The sequence below is a fragment of the Abramis brama genome (genome assembly GCF_963993115.1).
Source record: "Abramis brama genome assembly, chromosome: 1".
NCBI classification, from domain to species: Eukaryota; Metazoa; Chordata; class Actinopteri; order Cypriniformes; family Leuciscidae; genus Abramis; species Abramis brama.
This window is the reverse complement of record NC_139963.1, coordinates 53,317,165-53,334,231: the sequence shown is the minus strand read 5'-3', so window position 1 is coordinate 53,334,231 and position 17,067 is coordinate 53,317,165. Positions and strand designations below refer to the sequence as shown.

Here is a 17,067-nt window from a genome sequence, read left to right as displayed (position 1 = left end):
GATTAAGCCATACACATATTATTACAGAATAAAAACGAATTTACGATTTTATGTTTGGGTCTATAGATAAGTGCAGAGCGAAGATTTTTCTCTATGGCTCTGGGTTAGTGTACAGAGTAGGATAAGAGTAAGTATATATATATATATATATATATATATATATACACACATACATGCATACATACATGCATACTCTACCAGTCAAAAGTTTTAGATCAGTAAGATTTTTAATGTTTTTAAAAGAAGTCTCTTCTGCTCACGAAGGCTGCAATTATTTGACTGGTAGTGTATATACACATACACACACACACATTGTTCTTGAAACATTTATGTCAATAAAGCCCTTTGAATTGAATACATTTTTTGTGTTTAATTTTGGAGGGAAGGGGGACTGCTCCCATAAGGTATAATACATTTACAGTATTTACTGTAGGCCTATATATTTTTCTCGTGCTTCTATGGTCATAATTACTAACATCTAATGTTATGTTAAAATACATTCACATAAACCTGCACAACAAGTGAATATCAGTTAAAGGGATAGTTCACTTTGAAATTAATTTTTGATATGTTTTAGCTTACCTCAAGGGCATCCAAGATGTAGGTGTCTTTGTTTCCGCAGTAGTTTCAATTTTGATATTTTTAGGTCAAACCGTTCTTGTCTGTCAGTCATATAATGCAGGTCTATGGTCACTGGCTCAAAACACAAGCACAGAGTCCAAATTAAAACAATTCCCCATCGTCCAAATGAAACAATTCCCCATCATAAGTACACATTGATGGCCTAAGACACGAAACGAGCGGTTTTTGTGAGAAAACGAACAGTATTTATATCGTTGTTATCTCTTGAAAACAGCACACGTCCAAATGATCTGACGGCGTGGGCGGGTATAGATATATACATAGATGTCACCTTGGCTACGGTTTCGTTCCAATGAACTGCAGTAGCGAAGGCGACATCTTTATATCGTTGTTATCTCTTGAAAACAGCACACGTCCAAATGATCCAAATGATCTGACGGCGTGGGCGGGTATAGATATATACACTAGATGTCGCTTGGCTACGGTTTCGTTCCATGTTTAATGTAACGTTCCTGTAGCCATGATATAATTATTTTATGCCGTGTTTCAGACTTATCCCTTGATAAAACATGAACAAATACATACAGTGAACTAGAGTATTTGTATAATCTGATTTAGCCACAGCTACAAATCTATCATTAAACCTATACATCTATACATCTAAATCTATGAATATAAATAATTATAAATGAATAATATTTTGAAAAAAAAAAAATAATCTTTAAAACTTAGTTTCCAGAAACAATTTTGCTAGATAAAAGGCATTTCAGTTTTTAAATATGAAAAGTCCAACATAAACTTATACTCAGTCTTTCACTACAATCAGTGTAGTGAAATAAGAGACTTGAGTAATAGAGTACACAAATAAATCTCAACTGAACAATTAAAGGGTTAGTTTACCCCAAAATGAAAATTATTTACTTGCCGGCCCAGATAGTTAGTAAAGACAATGTTTAGGTATGTGAAAAAAAAAAAAAAAAGATAGGATATATATATATATATATATATATATATATATATATAATCATAACCATATGATAGATAATAAAAATACCTTTAAAATGGTTTTTAAATGATAAAAATCGGATAATTATTAAGAAAGTTATGGAATTTTTAAATTCGGAAATTGGGGGTCATTTTTGTACCTAATTAAAACAATAAAACAATGAAAAACTGTGACCTCTTCCGCTTGACCAAACATTTAAAAATATCATAACTTCCTCATTCCTTGGTCCTAGGTAATTAAAAGCCCAACAAGATTAAGATTACCTCTTTTTAAAAGGTATAACTATATATATATATATATATATGAATATAATATATATATATATATATATATATATATATATATATATATATATATATATATATATATGTATATATATATATATATATATATATATATATGTATGTGTTTTAAGTTTAACAAGTATTCTTAAAGAATGATCATTAAAATTGTGAATATATTTTTTTTCACAGCTGTTTCTTTGCTTGTGCCATCTTTTACCACTCACTCCAGTGGAAATATTGTTTAAAATGAGAAAAAATATTTGAAAATGTTTTTTTATATATATATAGTTATATTATGCAATGTTTTCAAATGCTTATAATTATTTAAGCTAGTTAACATAGTAAAAGTTGTTTAATTGTGTTTGAAGTGATGTCACACCACAGGACATCCTGTCACATCACAGGACAAAATGAGACACTGTATGAACATTTATGGTGAAATTTATTGAATACTTTTGTAACAAACAAATTAATTTGCATCTCTATTTGAACATTAATGAAAATCCAACATATCAGTACAATCTTATTACTTAGTGTATGAATTTGAACTAAAAACATAGTGAACAAGACATACTGAATAATTAACATTTTGGAGGCGTTGGATCAGACCCAGTCATAAAGACCATTCATTTCTGTTTTTAACTTAAAAGACTAAACACATATCTTGTTTCTCAGGGGAAAGTCATTAAAATCATGCTAAAATAATTAAAAGCATGTTAAAATCATTAATTCAGCTCTTTGAACAAAGATTCCAGTGAACAAGAGAAATTTGACTTCATTATTTCCCTGTACCTCCTTGTCCTTTCTTTGCTCATGCCTAAAAACTGACAAATCACTTTAAAAACAATGATCAGTGACTGTTAACATACACATACAACAAACAAAAGACAGATATATATTTATGCTTAATATATGTATTATAGGTATATTATGTATAATGAAGACAGATATATATATATCAGAATCAGAAAGAGCTTTATTGCCAAGTGTGCTTGCACCCACAAGGAATTTTTCTTGGTACTGAAGCTTCCAGTGCACATATACAAATACAAATACAACAAGAAACATAGTAATACAAATTCTAAGAATAAAAATATATAAAAAATAAATAAAAATTGTATAAAAGTAAAAAAGTAGGGTCACAGTTGGGTTTAGTCCGAATAAACATTTACAGATTATGAACATATTTACAGTATTTTGAGTAGTATGAATAATATAAATATAAATATCACCTGAGTTAGAGAATATTGCACCAGACAGTGGGAGTCTAGCGCATGTTACAGATTATAAACATATTTACAGTATTTTGAGTAGTATGAATAATATAGATATAAATATCACCTGAGTTAGAGAATATTGCACTAGACAGTGGGAGTATTGCACTTACAGGCATATGCCTTGGGGGCATGTTAAGTGTTCAGAAGGGAAATGGCCTGTGGAAAGAAACTGTTCCTGTGCCTGGATGTTCTTGTGGCCAGTGATCTGTGTCGCCGTCCTGACGGTAACAGTTCAAACAGGTGGTGTCCAGGGTGAGTGGAGTCTGTGATGATTTTACCTGCTCTCTTCCTCACTCTGGAAGAGTACAGGTCCTGGAGGGTTGGCAGGGGGGCACCAATAATCCTCTCTGCAGTCCGGACTGTCCGTTGTAGTCTCCTGATGTCCAATTTGGAAGCTGAACCAAACCAGACAGTGATGGAAGTGCTTAAAACAGACTCAATGATGGCTGAGTAGAACTGGATCAGCAGCTCCTGTGGCAGATTGAACTTCTTCAGCTGGCGAAGGAAGTACAGTCTCTGCTGGGCCTTTTTCACAATGGAGTCAATGTGATTTGCCCACTTCAGGTCCTGAGAGATGGTAGAGCCCAGGAACCTGAATGACTCCACTGCTTCCACAGTGCTGTTCATGATGGTGAGAGGGGGGAGTGCTGGGGTGTTTCTCCTGAAGTCCACAATCATCTCCACTGTTTTGAGTGTGTTCAGCTCAAGGTTGTTATAACTGCACCAGACAGCCAGCTGTTCAACCCCCAGTCTGTAAGCAGACTCGTCACCATTTTGGATGAGACCGATGACAGTGGTGTCGTCTGCAAATTTCAGGAGCTTGACAGAGGGGTCTTTAGAAGTGCAGTCATTAGTGTAAAGGGAGAAGAGCAGTGGGGAGAGAACGCACCCTTGGGGGGCGCCAGTGCTGATGGTGAGGGTCCTGGATGTGAGTTTCCCCAGTCTCACTAGCTGCTGCCGGTCCGTCAGGAAGCTGGAGATCCACTGACAGATTGAGGATGGCATGGAGAGCTGAGTCAGTTTGGCTGTGAGAAGATCAGGGATGATGGTATTGAAGGCCGAACTGAAGTCCACGAATAAGATCCGTGCATAAGTCCCAGGTCTGTCAAGATGTTGCAGGATATAGTGCAGTCCCATGTTGACTGCATCATCCACAGACCTGTTTGCTCTGTAAGCAAACTGAAAGGGATCCAGCAGGGGTCCAGTGATGTCCTTCAGATAGGCCAACACCAGTCTTTCAAACGACTTCATGACCACAGACGTGAGAGCGACAGGTCTGTAGTCATTAAGTCCAGTGATTTTAGTTTTTTTGGGAACCGGGATGATAGTGGAGCGTTTGAAGCAGCAGGGAACTTCACACTGCTCCAATGATCTGTTGAAGATCTGCGTGAAGACTGGGGCCAGTTGGTCAGCACAGGCTTTTAGACAAGCAGATGAGATGCCGTCTGGGCCTGAAGCTTTCCTAGTCTTCTGTTTTTTGAAGACTCTGCTCACGTCCTCCACGCAGACCTTAAGCTCAGGTTGGATGGCAGAAGGGGGGAGGAGAGGGGTTGCAGGAGGTGATGGTGGATGTGTGAAGTGCACATCAGAGCGGGTGTGAGGTGTGAGTCTGGGCTTCTCAAACCTGCAATAGAATGCATTGAGAGTGTCAGCCAGTTGTTGATTCTCCACAGATGGGGGGGATGGTGATTTGTAGTTGGTGATGTTCCTCAGGCCTCTCCAGACTGATGCGGGGTCGTTGGCTGAAAACTGGTTTTTCAGCTTTTCAGAGTAGCTTTTTTTAGCAACTCTGATCTCCTTTGTCAGTCTGTTTCTGGCCTGGTTATACAAGATTTTATCCCCACTTCTGTAAGCATCTTCTTTGGCATGACGAAGCTGTTTGAGTTTCCCAGTAAACCATGGTTTATCATTAGTGAATGATAAGAATGTCCTGGTAGGAATGCATGTATCCTCACAGAAACTGATATATGATGTTACAGTATCTGTGAGCTCATCCAGATCGGTGGCTGCAGCTTCAAAAACAGTCCAATCAGTGCAATCGAAGCAGGCCTGTAGATCCTGCTCTGCTTCATTGGTCCATCTTTTTACAGTCCTTATTACAGGTTTAGCTGATTTCAGTTTCTGCCTGTAGGTCGGTATAAGATGAACCAAACAGTGATCAGAGAGCCCCAAAGCTGCCCGTGGGACGGAGTGATACGCATTCTTTATCGTGGTGTAACAGTGGTCCAATATATTACTGTCTCTGGTAGGACATGTAACATGCTGTCTGTATTTTGGCAGTTCACGGGAGAGATTTGCTTTGTTAAAATCCCCAAGAATGATTAAAAGAGAGTCTGGGTACCTTTGTTCCATTTCAGCTATATGTTCAGCCAGCTGTTGTAGCGCTGCGCTCACACACGCGTCTGGAGGAATGTAAACATTCGCGAGAATGAATGAGGAAAACTCCCGCGGCGAGTAGAAAGGTTTACAGTTTATGAAATGCGCCTCTAAATTAGGAGAGCACATCTTCTTCAGTGTTGTTACATCTGAACACCAACTTTCGTTAATGAAGAAACACAATCCACCACCTCTCGTTTTCCCCGTTAGTTCCGCGATGCGATCCGCTCGGAACAGCTGGAAGCCCGGCAGATGTAGTGCGTTGTCCGGTATGGCTTCACTCAGCCAGGTTTCAGTGAAGCACAGAGCAGCGGAGTTTAAAAAATCCTTGATAGTGCGGGTGAGGAGAAGAAGTTCGTCCATTTTGTTAGGAAGAGATCGGAGATTCGCAAGATGAATACTGGGTAGTGCAGTGCGGAGGCCGCGCTCGCGGAGTTTAACCAGCGCGCCCGCGCGCTTCCCGCGTTTGCGTCTGACCGCGCGTTTGAACAACACCGCTGCCCCTCCAACGAGAATGTCCAGTAAAACGTCTGAGTTATCAAAATCTGTAAAAAACTTGTCTGGTGTGTGTTTCCTAATGTCCAGAAGTTCGTCTTTGGTGAAACTGATAGGAAAAGAATGACTAAACGCAGAACAAACGAACAAAAACAACACAATGACTGGAGAGCTCCACACCGAGGCAGCCATCCGCGGCGCCATCTTGGTTTATCCATCTTGGTTTATATATATATATATATATGTTTAATATAGGTATAATATAGGTATATTATATATAATATTTACAATATATGTTTAATATATATAGAGAGACAGAGATATATTTATATTTGTTTAATATTGCAAACATAACAGACAAGAATCTAGCTAGACTGATTTAATTATGTCACACTACAGGACGGGCTGTCACACCACAGGACTTTTTCACCTTTGCAGCCATTTTGAGTAATTGCTATACAAGACTGACCTTGGGCATTACAGTAACTGAATAAGTTCATTGTTTTAAACCTGAATATGATTCTTTTTTTTAAATATTTTTCTTTTTTCTCGAACTAGATCAGTCTAGATCAGTCACACCACAGGACTATCAAAAATGGACACATTCATGGTCTGACATAAATGATGAAATAAATCAAATTAATAAGAGATTAACACTCATCTTTTAACCTCCTTAGCACATCCAAACATCTGGGGGACTTCCTGGTAGGGGTCTTGACTGAAGGACCCCTATGGCTGTCCATGTAACTGCCAGAACAAAAATCTAATATCCTATGTCACACTGCAGGACAGCATTTGTGTTTCAAAACTAAATGTACTGTAAATATTATTTTAGTACTTTTTAGCATTTTGAAAACTTAAGTTAATTAAGTAATACAAAATAATGCCAAGGCATTTATTAGCTGCTCCAAGCATATCTGCTTTATTTTACTAATATTTACATTTGATGAGTCATCAATGTTACAGTCACACCGCAGGACATTTTGCTATTCACCTTATAATATGAACACGTCCCAAAATCATAATATTTATATAAAATGATGTTCTATGCCCCACTGGCATGTGTTGTTTTAATTGAGAAATACAGTTCAGTAAACATTTAAACTTGATTACAGCAAAAACATGCGTCACGTCATCTGCCCAATTACCTCTAAGTTCCTCTTTTCTTTTTTTTCAGTTTCTCGACACGTCCTAAAGTAAACAGTCTTCTCCCCAGAATCACTATCAAACCATACATGACAAATATTACGGCCCACTAAAGCACCAGAGAGAATATCAGTCACAGCAGAAATGGAGTTTTCTTCCAACTCAGGAAACTCGCTCTCGATCAGGGACACATCAAACAATTTAAGTTTGTTTTAAATAGCTTTTCGCTCCTTTTGATCCTTCTTTTGACGCGTCAGGGCAGCCCTTCGTGATAATTCACCCCTCATCTCCACATGACTTTGCGGATTAATTTGTCTTTTCTTTCGAGCCATACCTACTGCCCAATAGATGATCTTTTCCTTTTTAGGATATTTCAGTTCATCGAGGTACTCAACTAGATGGTTTTTTTGAGCCCTCATCCTAGATGACATGAAGCATAGGGTGGCATTAGGAGCTCGGTGCTTGGCAGCACTAAACATAGCCTACCCATAATTTCTTCAGAGTCAATGTTGTGTGGCCTAGCTGTTTCTGTTTCTTTCCGTAATTCATCAGTCACAACCAGTTCCATTTTAATCCAAGATGGCGCTGCGTGAGTGGTAGCCTGTTGCTTCAGCTCTGAGCTTTTTTTGTTTTATTTGTATTTATTTCTTTTTTGTGTGCGTTTATTTTCCTCTTTTTTTTCTTCTTTAAACTTTCTTCAATGTATGGGCACATGGATGTAACTTGGCAATGGGAGAATCATTCGGCCGCGGCTCCATTGTTTACACATGGGAACAGTTGTTAGCACTGAGGCACACTAGGATTTCTTCTACTGAAAGACAGGAGATTCCTGAGGAATTATTTAAAAGAAGAAGAAGGGGATGCAGAGGTGGAGTTAAACGTCGAGAAAGGAAAAGACGGTACAAACCATGCATCCCGTCTGTTATTATGGGGAACGTGAGATCTCTCCCCAATAAGATGGAAGAGCTAACGGTGCTAACCCGGCTGCAGAGGGAATACAGGGAGTGCAGTGTTATGTGCTTCACGGAGACTTGGCTGAATGAACTCACTATGGACTCACTGGTTACATTGGATGGCTTTCAACTTGTGAGAGCAGACAGGAGAGCAAAGGAGAGCGGTAAGAGGAAGGGTGGGGGAATTGCGATGTTTGTGAACAACAGATGGTGTAACCCTGGGCACATCAGTGTTAAGGAGCAGCTCTGCACTAAAGACATTGAGTTGCTAGCGGTTAGCATGCGGCCATATTACATCCCGAGGGAGTTTTCACACATCATTGCGATAACTGTTTACATCCCCCCTCGGCTGATGCTTCAGCTGCATGTGAGCTTCTTCACAGACTTGTCACAGCTGCAGACATCACACCCACAGTCCTTCTTCCTCATCTCCGGAGACTTTAATCATGCTCTCTTGTCCTCAACACTTCCTACCTTCACCCAGTATGTTAAATGCCACACAAGGGACAATAAAACATTGGATCTGCTGTATGCCAACATTAAGGAGGCATATAGCTCTTTACCCCTCCCCCCGTTAGGCCGCTCAGATCATAACCTGGTCCATCTTCTGTCTGCTTACATACCTTTGGTGAGTAAACAACCCCCCACCACTAAGTATGTGAGGAAATGGTCTGAGGAGGCCAGTGAAGCACTGAGAGACTGCTTCGAGATCACAGACTGGGAAATGCTCTGTAATTCTCATGGGGAGGACATTGACACTCTCACTTACTGTGTTACTGATTACATAAATTTCTGTGTGGAGAATACCATACCTAAGAAGAAGGTTCGGTGTTTCTCCAATAACAAACCTTGGGTGACTCTAGAACTCAAAGCCCTGCTGAATGAAAAGAAAAGACTTTTTAAATCTGGGGAAAGAGAAGAGTTGAGGATGGTCCAAAAAAAAACTAAGATGGGAGATTAGGAAAGGAAAAGACAGTTACAGGAAGAAGTTGGAGTCACGCCTCCAACAAAACAACATAAGGGAGGTTTGGAGGGGTCTGAAAACCATCTCCTGGCAGAACAAAGTCAGTTGGCAGAGGCTTTGTTTCTGGTGACTGTGACAGGGCAAATGAATTAAATCTTTTTTTCAATAGATTTGATTCTACCCCCTCTCCTCCCACCTCCAACCAGACTTCAGACCTGTCGGTGAGTCAACCTTTTCCTCTCTGGCCACTGCGGACCAACTCATCACCCCTAAGGGCTTCTGAGACATCGGCATCACCTACTTCACATCTGACCATTGACTTTTCAGTTATGGATGCTTCACATCCCTCCCCCCATCCTTCTCTTCAGGGAGCTTCTATACCTCCCTCTAGCAGCCTCTCTCTGACGGTCAATCAGGTGAGGAAGGAGCTAAAAAAGATCAAGGCAAAAAAGGCACCGGGCACGGATGGAATCTGCCCCAGAATGCTTAAAGATTGTGCAGACCAGCTCAGTGAAGTCATCCTGTACATCTTCAACTTGAGCCTGAGTCTGGAGCGAGTTCCAGTCCTGTGGAAGACTTCGTGTGTTGTTCCAGTTCCAAAAACTGCACATCCCAGGGAGCTCAATCACTTCAGACCGGTTGCCTTAACTTCACACCTGATGAAGACCTTGGAGAGGATTGTATTACGACATCTGAGAACCGTGGTGAGTTCAGAACTGGATCCCCTACAGTTCGCTTACCAACCAGGCATAGGGGTGGAGGATGCCATCATTTATCTTTCACATAGAGCACTGTCACATCTGGAGAGCACTGGGAGCACTGTGAGGGTCATGTTTTTTGATTTTTCCAGTGCTTTCAATACAATTCAACCATCGCTGCTCTGGAGGAAGCTATTGGGGGCTGGTGTTGACCAACACCTGTCTGCATGGACCATCAGTTACCTCACTGACAGACCACAGTATGTGAGGCTCCAGGACTGTGTGTCTGATGTGGTGATGAGCAGTACAGGAGCACCACAGGGGACAGTGCTAGCTCCTTTTCTCTACACCCTGTACACAGCGGACTTCAGGCATAACACAAGCAGCTGTCACATGCAGAAGTTCTCCGACGATACTGCCATTGTTGGGGGGGTTTCAGAGGAGAATGACCAGGAGTACCGGGAGGTCATCGGGGACTTTGTCAACTGGTGTGAGTCAAACCACCTTCACATCAACGCCAGCAAGACAAAGGAGATGGTAGTTGACTTTCGCCGGAGGCCACCTGATGCTACACCGGTGAACATCCAGGGTTTTGACATTGAGATGGTGGAGACATACAAATACCTGGGTGTTCACCTTAACAAGAAACTAGACTGGTCCACAAACACAGATGTCCTGTACAAGAAGGGCCAAAGCCGTCTCCACCTACTGAGGAGGCTGAGTTCCTTCGGTGTGTGCAGGTCTCTGTTAAAAACTTTTTATGACTCTGTGGTGGCATCTGCAATCTTTTATGCAGTAGCCTGCTGGGGAGCTGGGAGTACAGAAAGGGACAGGAAAAAGCTTAATAAACTGGTGAAGAAGGCTAGCTCTGTTCTGGTCTGCCCTCTGGACACCATAGAGGAGGTGGGGGAGAGGAGGATGTTAGCCAGGCTGACATCTATTATGGGCAACACTTCTCACCCCCTACATGAGACTGTGAGCTCCTTGAGCAGCTCCTTCAGTAGCAGACTGCTGCACCCTCAGTGTAAGAAGGAGCGCTTCCGCAGGTCCTTCATTCCAGCAGCAGTCAGACTATTTAATGCAACATCATAATGCAGCACTGCTAGCTGCTTCTGCACTTTGAGTAGCACCGGACAATTACTCTGCATTTCTTTATCTATTTATTACTTTGTGTCACTTATAAGTGCAATATGTTACCTCTATTCATTTACATTATACTTATTTGTATACTTGTATATTTGTATTTATATACTGTCTGTTTACATAAGGTTGGCTATTGTGTGAATACAGTTGTTTTTCTAAGTAATCTTATTCTATTCTATTTTCTATTCTCTATATTTTTTGTATTTCTTGCTTTATTTTTGAGCTGCTGTAACACAGAAATTTCCCCAGTGTGGGATTAATAAAGTCTATCAAATCAAATCAAATCAAATCAAATATCGTTTGTACTGTCTTTCTATGACAGCAGTTGTAGCAGAAAGACAGACAGACATCATACTGACAAAATAATCTTTGTCCGATGGAAACTCTAGGAGTCTGGCTAATGTTGAGTGACACTTGTCAAGGGTGTCACCAAAAAAATCTGTATCACGAGTGAGGACACTGATTGGATCCCGTTGAGCTGCTTTGAGGGATGACAGAACGTTTTTGACAATACTTATTCCTTCCAGGTGATCAACTTGCTTATCGGCAGAAGTGTAAAACTTCTTCATCCAAGGGCCTGATAATAGTTTTCCATTCAAGCCGAGGACCTGGATTTCCAACTTGGCAGTTGGGTTAGTGAAGTCTTTGTGCAAACTTGACAGCAATCCACCACATGACACTGTCCCAGTTCTCAAGAACTTCTCAAACAGTTCATAATGCTCTATGTATTTGCCACATAGGTGAAAAAGTACATGGAGACGATTCCCGCGATATCGAGGTAACAAGCCACGGGGCAAATTGACATCTTCAAGAAAAGTAGTGAAACCCTTTGGGTCTCCCTTCCCATCCTTATAACGAAGAGGTTTGCCCCACGGCTCTGAAATTCTCTGGATTGCAGCGTGGTTTACAACTGCGTGGTCTGTCATAACATTTGAAATGTTGCTGATAATAGATTTACGGCAGTCTTGGTAATCACAGAAATAAAAACCTGAATAAACTTTAGCCAGTTCATCAATAGAACTTGTCACATGTTCAGCATAGTCTTCCGCAGTGCCACCGGGTAACTGATCGATGGCTACTACAAAGCACTTTGTTTTAGTTGTAAGATGTATGCTATTTATATGAACACCTTCCTGTGTTGTTGAGTCAAATTCTAGTGTAAGGTTCTCGGTAGTCAATGCCACTTCAGCGGTTTGTAGGTCCGATATCGCACCAAGCTCCCGGGCCATCTGCTCGACAGTATTTCTGTGGGGAACAGCAGTAATCTTTACTCCAAATCGCATAGCAAACCTTCTGATGAGTACTGGTATATTCTTAGTAGGAACATGGTTGATTATTGAATCATACACCATCTGTCTCATATCTAATGAGAACGTTTTCTCATCTTTCTTAGTTTTTTTCTCCACAACAGACGCTTCATTAGTAATGGATTCTTTAAGACAGAGTGTTTCATTCTCTAAGTACCTTATCTCGTCATCTTTTTCAGTTAACAAGTTTGAGAGTCTAGTATGGTCATTCTCATGAAGTTTTCTACTAACGGTAGTAAAACGCCTGTTCTTGTTGGACTGCTTCAATCTGCGGTGCTTCTTTTTCAGAGTGGCCAACTTAAATTTAGTTTCCTCTAGTTCAGTAGCCCATTTTGTGGTTTTCAGTTCATGTCGAAGAATCCTAATTGTAGATTTTTTCCTCCCTATGATTTCATCTTTCCTTTTAAGACACTGGTTCAGGTACTTCACACTCTTATGCTGTCTCAGCTGCTTTCTTAAAGAAGTCATAACCTCGTATTACCTTGGATACCTACTGCTGTATTATAGTCTTTCAGGCCCTTCTAAAAAAGAAAAGTGGAAAAAAAATAAACACAGAGCTCCTCAGACCCTTATTTCTGAAGGCATTATTGTCTCGCGAGATCTGATGCGATATTTTGGCTGTCGTGGACGGTCATTATAATAATGCAAATGAGGGGCGCGTTGATTGGTTGCAGGAAGGAGGGGGGTTGACACCGCAGGTAACGCTTTAGCATATCATTACAAACTGACATCATGGCGCAAGTTGTGAATGAACACGACAAGCTTCCCGGCCAGTGTATAAGTATGAGGCGCCGTTTAGGGCTTAAATCAAACTTCATTCACGCACACATATATGAAACACGCTTGCATACATATATACTAAGTAGTCACACAAACATGTATATGAACTCTCCACGCACATAACGTTAGCCGCGTCCAAATGATCTGAGGGCGCGGGCGGGTATACGGTAGATATATACACTGATGTCGCCTTGGCTACGGTTTCGTTCCAATGAACTGCAGTAGCCAAGGCGACGTCTAGTGTATCTATACCTGCCCGCGCCCTCAGATCATTTGGACGCGGCTGTGTTCAAGAGGTAACAACGATATAAATACTGTTCGTTTTCTCACACAAACCGCTCGTTTTGTGTCTTAGGCCATCAATGTGTACTTACGATGGGGAATTGTTTAATTTGGATGATGGGGAATTGTTTTAATTTGGACTTTGTGCATGCTCTTTGAGACAGTGACCATAGACCTGCATGAAATGACTGACAGACAAGAACGGTTTGACCTAAAAATATCAAAATTGAAACTACTGCGGAAAAAAAGACACCTACATCTTGGATGCCCTTCAGGTAAGCTAAAATATACCAAAATTTAAAGTGAACTATCCCTTTAATTAGTATTTTTGTTTCCAGTCCAAATATATAAAAATTCTTACATCAAGAAGCATTTACTAGAGAAGTAAAATGACATAAGAAATTCTATTTTGTTTTAAGATAAAAAGAAAGCTCTCCACGCTCTCTTCTCTATGCAACAACAACTCATTTGAATATCATGCTATTACACTTACAACTCCCATTAAGATCCATATTGTAGTCATTTATCGCCCCCCAGGTCAGCTGGGTAACTTTGTAGACGAGTTGGATGTGCTGCTGTCCACTTTTACTGAGGACGGCACCCCACTTCTAGTGTTTGGTGACTTCAACATCCATCTTGAAAACCACATGCAACCGACTTCACTTCTCTCCTAGCCTCTTTCGATCTCAAACGACTCATCACCACAGGTACTCACAAATCAGGCAACCAACTGGACCTGGTTTACACACGCAACTGCATCACAGACAACATCTTGGTGAGACCTCTCCATGTTTCAGATCATTTCCTCATTACTTTCAGTCTACAACTCTCTACCCCTGCACCACCAACACCCCCACCAGTCACTTTCAGGCGAAACCTGCGCTCACTTTCTCCCTCCCATCTTTCCTCTGCCGTGTCATCTTCTCTTCCCCCACCCTCACAATTCTCATCTCTGGATGTGAATACCGCAACGGATACCTTATGCTCCACTCTAACCTCTTCTCTAGACATTATCTGCCCTCTCTCCTCCAGGCCAGCACGCGCTACTCCCTCTAACCCCTGGTTATCTGAGGTTCTTCGGGAACACCGGTCCGAACTCAGGGCACCGGAGAGGAAATGGCACAAATCAAAAGACGCATCTGACCAATGTATCAATCTCTCCTGTCTTCCTTTTCTATTGATGTTCATGCTGCAAAATCGTCATACTTCCACAACAAGATCAACAGCTCCTCCAACACACGATCACTCTTCAAGACATTCAACTCTCTCCTCTGTCCACCTCCACCACCACCCGCCTCCTCCTTAACTGCTGACGATTTTGCGAACTTCTTCACCAACAAAACAACAGCTATCAGCAGTCAGTTCTCAACTCCACACCCACAGGAACCCAGACCATCTCTCCCACACTTCTACCATCACTCACACACATCATCAACTCATCCCTCCATACTGGCACCTTCCCCACAGCATTCAAGCAGGCTCGGGTTACTCCACTGCTTAAAAAACCAACGCTAAACACATCATTTGTAGAGAATTACAGACCTATCTCTCTCCTACCATTCATTGCGAAGACACTTGAAAGAGCTGTTTTCAACCAAGTAACATCCTTTTTGTCTCTAAACATCCAGCTGGATGTCAACCAATCTGGCTTCAAGAAAGGGCATTCAACAGAGACTGCATTACTGTCAGTCACAGAAGCCCTCCGGATCGCAAAAGCGGCCTCCAAATCTTCAGTCCTCATTCTTCTGGATCTGTCTGCTGCCTTCGACACTGTGAATCATCAAATCCTTCTGTCCAGCCTCTCATCACTGGGCATCACAGGAACTTCACTCCACTGGTTTGAGTCCTATCTCACAGGTAGGTCCTTCAAGGTCGCATGGAGAGGCGAGGTATCCAGAGCACATCAACTGACCACAGGGGTTCCCCAGGGTTCGGTTCTTGGTCCCCTCCTCTTCTCCATATACACCACATCACTGGGACACATCATACAGGCACACGGCTTCTTCTACCACTGCTATGCTGATGACACACAGCTCTTCCTCTCGTTTCAACCAGATGATCCCACAGTAGCTGCACGAGTCTCAAGCTGTCTGGCGGACATCTCCACATGGATGAAGGAACATCACCTGCAGCTCAACCTGGCAAAGACTGAGCTTCTCGTCCTCCCTGCCAATCCGTCTCTACAGCACGACTTCACCATCCAGCTAGAGTCATCATCAATCACCCCATCAAGGTCGGTCAGAAATCTTGGAGTAACGTTTGATGACCAGCTGACCTTCACAGATCACATTTCAAAGACAGCTCGATCATGCAGGTTTGCACTGCACAACATCAGGAAGATCAGGCCTTTCCTAACTGAGCATGCAACACAACTTCTCGTCCAGGCCCTGGTCATTTCTAGGCTTGACTACTGTAATGCTCTTCTGTCCGGACTTCCAGCATGTGCAATCAAACCCCTACAGATGATCCAGAATGCTGCAGCTCGTCTTGTCTTCAACGAGCCCAAGAGGGCCCACGTCACTCCTCTGTTCATCTCTCTGCACTGGCTACCTCTCGCTGCTCGCATCAAGTTCAAGGCATTGACGCTTGCTTACAAATCTATCACAGGCTCAGCTCCCTCCTACTTTCACTCACTCCTACAAGTCTACATCCCTACCAGAAGCCTACGATCGGTCAACGAGCGACGTCTCGTGGTTCCATCACAGAAAGCCACAAAATCACTTTCCAGAACATTCTCATTCACAGTTCAATGCTGGTGGAACGCTCTCCCCACCCTCATCCGGAATGCAGAATCCCTGACAACATTCAAAAGACAACTGAAAACCTATCTATTCCGTGAGCACTTAACCTCATAAAAAAAAAAAAAAATTCCTTTCCCTTTGAAAACATCACTTATCAGGCTTATGCTACTCTGAATAATGCCTGAACTTTGTATTTTGAGCAATTCTTGCGTTGTTGTTGTTTTTGCCTCTTCATGATGACTCGCTTAATTTAGTCCTAATTTGTAAGTCGCTTTGGATAAAAGCGTCTGCTACATGACTAAATGTAAATGTAAATGTAAAGTCATTTAAGTAATTTTTGCTTAGAACAAGCAAAATTATCTGCCAATGGGGTAAGAAAAATAATCTTGTTTTCCATTCGAATTCAGATTTTTTTTTCTTACCCCATTGGCAGATAATGTTGCTTGTTTTAAGCAAAAATTACTTAAATGACTTTCTTTTTATCTTAAAACAAAATATAATTTCTTATGTCATTTTACTTATCTAGTAAATGCTTCTTGCTTCTTGATTTAAGAATTTTTAGATATTTGGACTGGAAACAAAACAAAAATACTAAGTAAGAAAAGCATTTTTTGCAGTGTAGGCCAAAGAAATTCATTTTTACAACACACAGCAATGAGGCCTTCAAGTACTAAAGACATTTCAGTAATTGTGAAAATAATTCAATTTTACCAACTCTGTGCAGAATAATACAGCACACATGGGCTAAAATGTTTGTAAGATTTGGCCAATCAGCTTGCTAGAAACGGGTCACATGACCTAGCAGGCAGCCAGAAGCACAGTTGTTCCTAAACAAATCCATAACCATACATGGAATTTATTTATATGTTTGACTAAATCATGCCAATAATGTAATCTAGAGATTCTAAACCTTCGTTCTGTATGATTACTTTGAAAAATACTGTACGGATTGATGAAAACTGGGAGAAGTTTTGGAAGCCAATATGATTGAATGGCCGATTCAGCTTTTGACAACAACGTCACTTGCGGATCG

General features: G+C 41.2%; 2 protein-coding genes across 2 annotated transcripts in view; both read left to right on the top strand.

Moving 5' to 3' along the window:
• LOC311097528 (uncharacterized protein) overlaps positions 1–17,067 on the top strand; it is a gene marked incomplete at its 3' end in the record, with an annotated part of 85,292 nt that overhangs the window by 62,246 nt on the left and 5,979 nt on the right. The window lies entirely within an intron of this gene.
• Positions 11,450–17,067, top strand: part of LOC311087681 (uncharacterized protein) — a 48,800-nt gene continuing 43,182 nt past the window's right edge. Inside the window, exon 1 of the mRNA XM_084121066.1 lies at positions 11,450–11,556. The gene's annotated coding sequence lies outside the window, so the exon portion shown is untranslated. The remainder of the gene's footprint in view (positions 11,557–17,067) is intronic.